This window comes from Lagopus leucura, unplaced genomic scaffold (assembly GCF_019238085.1).
Source record: "Lagopus leucura isolate 7727_CA_CO unplaced genomic scaffold, USGS_WTPT01 Super-Scaffold_100001, whole genome shotgun sequence".
Classification (NCBI taxonomy): domain Eukaryota; kingdom Metazoa; phylum Chordata; class Aves; order Galliformes; family Phasianidae; genus Lagopus; species Lagopus leucura.
In genome coordinates this window covers 70510548-70518573 of record NW_024962262.1, presented here as the reverse complement: position 1 = coordinate 70518573, position 8026 = coordinate 70510548, and positions in this window count along the sequence as shown.

Below are 8026 nucleotides of genomic sequence, written 5' to 3'. Positions count from 1 at the left end.
GCCTGACCATAATGGGAGCCCCCCGCCCCGGCAGCCGCAGCCCGCGCAGGGCCCAGCCGGCAGCCGCGTCCGGCGGGCAGCACGGGGACGCGCCCCAGCGCCGCGCCGCCCCCGCCGAGCTCAGCCCCCGCCCACGCCGCCGCCGGGCGGACGGGGAGGCAGGGGCCCGGCGCGGAGCTGGCCTGGCGCCGCAGGGAGCGGCTTCACCTGCCCGGTGCCTGCCCGCGGATGTCGGGGTGCAGAAGTGGAGCGGGCGGGCAGACCTGGCGGCAAGTGCTTGTTTGCTCGGTGCTTTCAAGCAGATTCACAGCTGGAAGCAAAGGTTGGAGGAAAACAGTACCGGGAATACAGTACAGAGGCATCGTGCCGCTGGGGCTGGAGGGGCCCTCTGGGTCCATCTGGGCCAACCCCGGCTCCAGCAGGGACACGTAGAGCAGGGTGCCCAGCCCCACGTCCCGTTGGCGTTTGAAGTCTCCGAGAAGAGAACACAGGCTCTGGGCAGCCTGTGCCAGAGCTCCGTCACCCACACAACACAGCAGTGCTGCTCAGGGGGAGCCCCAGTGCTCCAGTTCTGAAAAGACCCTGGTTCTATCTTCTCATGTAAGAGATTTTCCAGACCCTGTCTTGTTGCTAGAAATACTTTACGTTTTTTACTTTGAAACTATAGCAAAGATATGCATTAGCTAATATTTAATTACTTTCCTTTTCCATGTACTGGTGAACTTGGAATAGCCTTCTCTGAGCATCTGGAATCGTACTCATCAAAGTATAGCTTTGGGGATGTGATTAGTGAAGTAATTAGTTGTACTTAGAAGCTGGGAACTGTGATTTTGCCTTGCTACTAGGCTGTCTATTAATCAAGCCTTGTATTTCCCAAATCCCATCTTTCCTTTTAATTAGAAAGTACACATCTTTGTTAGTGATTATGTCAAAACAAGCTTGAAATAATATGAAGCAAGTAAGAATAGTAAAGAGTTGATCATAGAATCATAGAATATTCTGAGCTGGAAGGAACTCACTAGGGTGATTGAATCCAGCTCCTGGTTCCACACAGCACCATCCAAAACTCAAGCCGTATGTCTGAGAAGGTGTCCAGATGCCCCTTGAACTCAGGCACTTGGGGCCATGCCCACAGCCCTGGGCAGCCCGTTCCATGCCCACCGCCCTCTGAAGCAGACCTTTTTCCTGATCTTACAAGGATTCTGGAAAAAGAGAGTTATAAAGGCATCGTTCATCACAGTTCCCTCACATATCCAATTTTGGTCCTTTGACGTATGAATTCTCCTACTTTGTTAGAAATGCAAGAAGAAAACTGCCTACCTAGAACAGGTTTCTAGTAAAGTTACCCCAGGCAAATGAGCAACAATACTATATCTTACCTGCTGGCTTCACCATACATCTGACTTTCCAGATATGCTGTTTTCCACCGACAGACAGAATAAGGGCAGTATCTTAGGACCTCGAGTGCATGTTTGAAATTTCCAGGTCTGTTGCAGGTGGAAGGAACAGTGGTTAGGGCCTGGCATAGGGAAAGGTGGGAATGGCATGTGCCCTGATGAATGGTGAATTGGTCCTGCCCTGCCTTGGACTGGGACACAGCAGAGTGTGCACTCAGATGGAGGACCTGGAAGGTGACCCTGAGTCCTGTGGTGCAGATGTAAGTAGAGGGCAGATGAGATCATCGTTTTTTTCGTCAATCTCAGTTTTAAATCTGTAAGTAGAACAAAAAACAACAACAAACAAAACCCATCCCACAAACCAAACAACATCAAAAACCAAAAACATGCATGCACACAAAACCAACCAAAAACAATCAAAAAACACCACCAAAACTGTAGGCTCAATTACTGCAATTAAATGACCACTTACACAACTGCCATAAACTTACACAACGGATAAAAACAATTCAAAGTTCCCACTAACTCTCCGTCTCTGAGCTCGAGATTATTTTTACACAGATGTAAGAAAGAAAAGATTCAAATGAGGCTCCTCTTACAGTCTAACATGAAATATGAAGCAAAGGGTTTTGTCAGGACAGTACAAGTGTAAGAGGATCTTATTTGGCAAAGCTGCACATTGCCCAGCAAGACTTTTTTCCAGCAACCCAGGACGTGGTGGGGTACCATTCTCACTGTAACATGCCTATAACCATGTCTTCCTTAGGATTTTGCTAGCCCAGCAGTCAGCCTGAAATGAGAGTACTTCATGCTTTCCACTGACAGCTCCACTAAGAGAGGTAGGCCCATCCATTTTCACATATGAAATGTGACCTCTGGGCAGGTTGCTCGTTCTCATATAAAGAGGACCATCATCTCTTTCACATGTAGCATTTCTACCTCTCTCCCACACTTCTACCAGCTGTGCCAGGGACAGGTGACAGGCCTGAACCTAGTAAGTCTGCTCAAGGGTTGTAGGCAAGGAGAGGCATGATCCTAAAGCTAGATGAGCTCACTAGCATTTTCTCGGTATGCATTTTGACCTACCCTTACTTGTACTCTCCATTCTGCTTTCTGCATCCTTCTTCAAGGTGACATTCAGCTGTTTTGTCTCACGTGGCTTGACACACTAGAAATGTTTCCCCTGCTTTGTGACAGCTCTCTGAGAAAGAGTGATGGTTGTGCAAAGGGCTGGGACAAGGATGGGATGAAATGCCCAGGGAAACCTTGCTGGAAGATGGTCAGCAGTCTGCAAAAAAAGGAAGTGTGACTAAACAAGCTTTAATAGCTAGGTGCTAGCATGGGAGCATGGCTAGCATGGGGCTAGCTGTTGTCTGGGAACAGATCCTCACACCTCTTGAACTGCAGAGGGCATCCTCTTATTTAATAAGGGAGTCATTCTCCATACGGAAGGTCTATGAGATGTTGACATCCTTAGAACTTCAGTTTGACTAATTATTCTTCTTTTTGGTTCTTTTATGAGATCAGGAGATATCCGATCTATTATGTATTGATGCTTACCAATCTCTGCTGACAAAAATGTAATATTTTCACTGTGACCTCAGTAGAAATACTTCATTTAGGTCATTTAGTTCTTCTTTGCTCAAATGCCTACATCTCCTAAGTGCTTAAGAAGGCATAGTGCCAGGAGCTGAGTTTTTCATTTAATCAGGAAATTGCTTTTATAGATTCGTTATTACATATGTTATTAATATACAGGTATAGTCCCAAAAATAAAAAATTGAAAAAACAGCCATGTCCCATTAAATGTAACTGTTAGCAAATTGGCTAAGTTTCAAAACAAAATGTTCACAATGTTATTTTTTGACCAAATGTGATTCCTTTCAATATATGTGTTCAGATATAAAGCAAAGCTATAAAGCCAATGATGGAACTGACTTGGTACATTTTGGATATTTGTTCTTTCTTTGGAAACCATTCACCCTCGAAGAATGATGATAGGGCAAGGTGAAATGGTTTCAAACTGAGAGGGGAGATTTCGGTTGGATATAATGAAAAATGTATTTTACAATGAGGACAGTGAGGCACTGGCACAGGTTGCCCAGGAAGGCAGTAGATGCCCCATCCTTGGAGACACTCAAGGCCAGGTTGGCAGGGCTCTGATGTAGCTGTAGGGGTTCCTGTTCATCACAGTGCAGTTGGACCAGAGAACCTTTAAGTATTCCTTCCAACTCATACAATTCTATGTGATCTTTCGAGGTTGAGGGCCTAGATGTGTGGAAAAAAACCCCACAAAAATAATGGCACTGCCCTGCTTTATTCATCAAAGCATAAGTATTTCCTCTGCTACTTGTAGAAGTCTCTTATAATTTTATCATATTATATCCACTTGTCTTTGTGGGGTTGCACCTTCCCATCATCACAGCATCTGGGTACATAGTCCGTACCAGAGTGATTATGACTCTGTAAAAGGAGCAAAGGTGGATGACAGACATCGTGCCTCAAATTGCCAATCCTTTCTCCTACTATTTGTACCTGGAGATTCAGTAAAAGAAGGAAAGGTATTTCTGACAGTATTGTTTTCCTATTATATTGACCCTTCAGAAAGATGTTTACTACGATGCAGCAGTAAAGTTGGACGAGATGAACTTAGTGGTCTTTCTTAATGATTCTATGAAAGCATCCTGACCTTTTAGAAACTAAAACACGCCGTCGGCTTTTTAGTTTTCTTCTTTATTTTCGTCTGCTGAAGCCAATTACATTCTATCCACCAGAGAGCGCCAGTAGTACCGGAGGTCGGGAAGCTCCGGCTCAGTCGATGGGAGATGGCTGTGCTCGCTTGCAGCACTGTGAGCTGCCTCACAGGAGGCGATGGGTGACCTCAGCTGCACAACGCTCGTGTATGAGGATGCTATGTGTACGGCATAGGCAAAGGTGAGGGACTGGAGTATAAGGAGCTTTTCGGCACTGCTCTTTACGCTAGGTGTGGAGCCAGGAGTTGGTCTCAATCCTTGTGGGTCCCCTTCCACCTCAGGATATTCTATGGTTCTAAGGGAAAAAAATACATATGTATCTTCATTCATGAGTTCACTTTTTGTGCAAGTGTGTCGACTATACATAGGTGTTAAACTACAACTCATCCCCTTATATTTTCTCAGAGAACTGTCTGCACTGCAGAAGCCATTGAGGTAAACTGGCATCTGCCTTGGCAGTCTCAATGGGGGACAGAGACTGAAGAGTTTGGAGATGCACCTCATCTCTCTGCTCCCAGGTTTCACTCGAGCAGAAAATGTTTTGGTTAGTGGAAAAAGTACTGAAGTGGATGGCTTTTAGATGAAAGTCTAAATATAAAGTATTTGACCAAAGAAGGAATTTTCTCCAAACTCAGCAATTGCTGTGCAACAGAGCCAATTTTAAACATATTCACGCTTTTATGTACAAACATACACATATAGAGAGAGGGTCCCCTGTGTGGTGTGTTCTGGTGGAGCTCTTCTGCTGGATGTCACGTTGCAGTCTTTAGTTTCTGGCTCCTCCTAGTGCCCACACAGAGTTAGAGGCGTGTAATAGATTATAAGATTATTTCCGCAGAACTAAGGCTTGATGTAATTCTCCTCCTGAACTGTATTATACTTCCCAAAAAGCTATCTAATTTCCAAAGCCATTATTTCTATCAGTAATTATTCCCCAGACTTATTTATGGTGTGATTCTGTAAAGGTGAGTTTGCTGTTTTTTCACATTTCTTATTCTTTAAAAAAAAAAAAAACATTTGCATGCTTCAGTCGTGTTTCTTTTGATGATGAAACAAGTGGTCTGAACAAAATCTAACAAAGCTAAGTTTCCTTCTGGTGGCATTTAGCTGCAGCTGACTGATGAGTGAAGAGGAGGCAACAGCAAACAGCAGCTGCCCTGGGCTGCCATGCAAAGAGGAAGGCTTTACCTTTCCTTTTACTGGCAGAGCAGTGGTAACTTCCCTGACACTAACTGGACTCCACACAGGGTGCCCACACAGCAAGTGATGTGCTTGAAGGCAAAGACTAGCCACCTGTGAAAGGAGAAAGGGGGATGGTGGCCTGCAGAACTGTGTTTACTGCTCTGTACATCCTCCTCTGGTTTTAGATCCCCGTCTCTTCAGGACACACAGGCACGGGTGGTAAGGTGGAGAAACTGCTAATGTATCTCCATGGGTTTAGTTGCCATGCCTGGGGATGTCCTCAGGGCGTGCAGATTTTAAAGCTTGTTTTAAAAGTATTCAGACTTCCTCCAATGCAGTATTATAGGGAAAGTATTATTATTACACAATCTTTTGGAAACTCTTCCATGAGCTCTTTGATACTTTATAACTTAAAGGAATGAATGCAGTTTCTCATCAACCAAAAAAGGTTAGGAGGTGTCATACCCTAGGGACTCCTAGCTGTTCATCAAGGAAATAAAGAAAAGGCAGGAGCCAAGCAGCCATCCACTGCAAATGACACCTTAGAACTGAGGCCAATTTCTTGTTTTCAGTGGGGCCATAGTGAGCTCTCTTCTGCATCTCGTGATCTGCTGTTGTCATCCTTCTCACTCCCACCTCTGCTCACTGCCCTTTGTTCCTACAGACACCCGCCAGTGGTGTGTGCAAACCTGCAGCATGGTCTCTTCCTTCCAGCACAAGCATCAGTGGATGCTAGTAATCCCACCAGGCCATGCTGCCTCATCACTGCTTCATATTAAAACAGCTTCATTGGTTTCAAGCACCCTTCAATGTGTATGTTGCTAGTTAAGAGCCTGCTCTCAAGTATCAGCTTCAACTAATGCACACAGCTGAGGCTCCATGACTCGAAGAGCTGTATACACCCTAGGTTCTGAATGACCCGGCATTAAGGTATTGTTGAGAGTTGTATTAAAACTGCAGAGATAATGTCAAAAAAAAAAAAAAAAAAGAATCTGGCTTTGCTTTTCATGTACTCCTTCAACACATGCAAACAGAAGAGGAGAGCTGCATGTGTTGCTTCAAGCCAACACCTTGAAATTTTCTATTGCCACAGCATTTCAGAACTGGAAGTAGAAACATTATCCATGTGGGTCTAACAATAAAATGTATCCAGTGTTTGGAAATAAGAAAAGGGTGATAACAGGAAATGTCCTATGAGTAGTAAGAGTAAGAAAAGGTTGCTGGATATGTCTGCAGAGCAATTGTCTTAGAAACACGCAGTTGGAATTAGAACAAAAGATAACCGTGAGGTTATCTTCCGTTGTGCCCGAAAACAGGCACAAAATTCAATACATTATCAGTAACTTTTTATCATTTTGGCTTTCTTCTTGACTTTCATGTCAAACAGAGGTTCTACAGTCTCCAGAGCAGAGATCTTCCGTAAAACATTTAAGCAGGTGTTAATAGAAGTAACAGAGGGGAGACAGTGTGTAGATCTTGACTGGTTCCAAATAAACCCTGGAAGTTAGTTCCTTATGCAGAAGAAGAGGAGCCAAGCACCCAGCAACTTACCCTCTCTGAATGGGTCAGACAGCAGTTCTCCCCATTCTGTTTCCACAGCTCGCTCACTTTCTGACACGCAGGATGGTGCTCTGTGGAGGAACAGGCCAGCAGCTCTTTGCCTCTGTTTTCACAGAGATTTAGGGATTATCAAAGGCAGAAATCCTTTTGACCTTGAACAGTCCTTTCAACCCTTTGAGTATTTGGTGGACCCCGTACTTCAGCTCTTTCAGAGCTTTCCACCTCTCCCACTGCCCCTTCCAACTCCCAACAAGACCACATACACACAGGTGAAAATATCAGATAACTGCTAGGCACATGCTCTCACTGCAAGCCTCACCCTTCCCACCCACAAAGGAAAGATGTTAAAGATTAACTCTTTTGAGGCCGTGGCTCTTCTTATTAAATGTGATTTAAATTCATCAGTGCATAAATGGAAAACGGTAAAGGACAGAAGACAGGGAATGGAGAAAATTCAGAAAACAGCCCTAAGAGCTTCTAAAGATAGGTCTCTGCTACTTTGAAGAGAGGAATGCTGTTCCCCAAAAATACAATTTTCTGGATTCACATTCTGCACTCTCATCCACAGGTTTTTGGAGAAGGAAATACATGCAGGAAAACTGCTTTTGATGACAGCGCTGTGAAATACCACAAGCATTCCTGCCAGTGTACGTTCAAGCTCTGAACTCTGGTTCACCTCAGTTTTAGATGAAAGAGACACTCAGTTGATGTCACCTTGCTTCCACTAAATTCTATTTGAACCACTGATTGAGGAGGAAGCAGAATGTGAGCACTGCTTAAGAACTTACCACTTTCTAGAGCAGTTGGTTTCCTTGTATTTTCCAATAAAACATTTGCAGGGGCACTTACTAAAACAAAGAGCCATTATTTCAGTCATGTAAAAACTATCATTTACTTTCAGCAAATGGATCAAAAGAAGCTCTTCTGTAAACAAAATTCTCATCCCACAGACACAATGGTATGCACAATAACATCACATTTTGCCAAGAGATTCCAGTAGAAAACACAGTAATTCCAAAGAAAGAAAGTGTAAGTTTATTGGACGCCAACATTTCTTAGTCAAGTTCTAAGTAAAGAAAACATACAGTAGAAAAAGTTGTACAAAGCAGCAATGGATTTACATTGCATTAAAGA